General features: G+C 47.0%; 1 pseudogene; it reads left to right on the forward strand.

Moving 5' to 3' along the window:
- Window positions 1–224: 224 nt before the first annotated feature.
- Window positions 225–1,065, forward strand: LOC133102205 (small ribosomal subunit protein uS2-like; annotated as a pseudogene).
- The last annotated feature ends 214 nt before the right edge of the window (window positions 1,066–1,279 follow it).

A 1,279-nucleotide genomic window follows, 5' to 3' on the forward strand; every position in this document is an offset into this window, starting at 1 on the left:
ATAAAGGATACATTCTTATCCTTCCACCTCTGTGAATATTTTTCACTTCTTGAATCAAAGTAGAGTCCCAAAGACTACAATTGTGGACCACAGCAACTTAGCCTCTCATAGAAGTGTCTTCACTCAGTTTCAATTAAATTTTCTGGCCTTTCCAAGCTATCCAGAGAGAGGTCCATATGGCGTTGTTCTGGGTTCCTGTTGTAACTTAAAGGGAAATTTTCACAATGTCGGGAGCCCTGGATGTCCTGCAAATAAAGGAGGAATCCACTTAGGTGGCACCAACCTTGACTTCCAAATGGAAGAGTACCTCTGCAAAAGGAAAAAATGATAGCATCTATATTACAAATCTGAAGAGATCCTGGGAGAAGCTTCTGCTGGCAACTCGTGCCGCTGTTGCCCATTGAAACCGGCTAACATCAGTGTCATATCCTCCAGGAATACCAGCCCGCAGACTGTGCTGAAATTTGCCGCTGCCACTGCTACTACTCCTATTGCTGGCTGCTTCACTCCTGGAACCTTCACCAACCAGATCCCAGCAGCCTTCCAGGAGCCAAGATTTCCAGTGGTTACTGATCCCAGGGCTGCCCACCAGCCTCTCATGCAGGCTCTTATGTTGACCCGCCTACAGTTGGTCTGTGTAACATAGACTCTCCTCCATGCTATGCAAACATTGCCACCCAGTACAACAACAGGGAGGGGTGGTGGACGGCAGCCAGGGAAGTTCTATGCATGCGTGGCTCCACCTCCCGTGAACACTCATGGGAGGTCATGCTTGATCTCTACTTCTACAGAGATCCTGAAGAGATTGCAATAAAATAGTAAGCCACTGATTAAAAGGCTGTGACCAAGGAGGAATTTCAGGGTCAATGGACTGCTCCAGCTCCCTAATTTACTGCTACACAACCTAAGGTTGCAGACTGGCCTGAAGGTGTGCATGTGCCCCCTGTGCCTATCCAGCAGTTCCCTGCTGAAGGCTGGCGCGTTCAGCCTGCCACTGAAGACTGCTCTGCCGTTCTTACTGCTCAGGCCACTGGGTAGGTAAGAACAACCACTGAATGGTATTAAGCTGTTCTTCCACAGACTCTTAAACAGGAAATGAAAATAAGGTTGACAAAAAATGAAGTTTCCAAAAAGAAATTTCTGATTTCTTCTAATCTATCGATTGAAGCCCAACTTCACTGGAAGCTGTAGTAAAGACCCTACCTTGATCCTAAGCTGTGTTAAACCCAAAATTCAAGTGAGTCTGAGGATGTCTGAGACTCTAGCCTGATGGGGGAGA

Source organism: Eubalaena glacialis, chromosome 12 (assembly GCF_028564815.1).
Source record: "Eubalaena glacialis isolate mEubGla1 chromosome 12, mEubGla1.1.hap2.+ XY, whole genome shotgun sequence".
Classification (NCBI taxonomy): Eukaryota; Metazoa; Chordata; class Mammalia; order Artiodactyla; family Balaenidae; genus Eubalaena; species Eubalaena glacialis.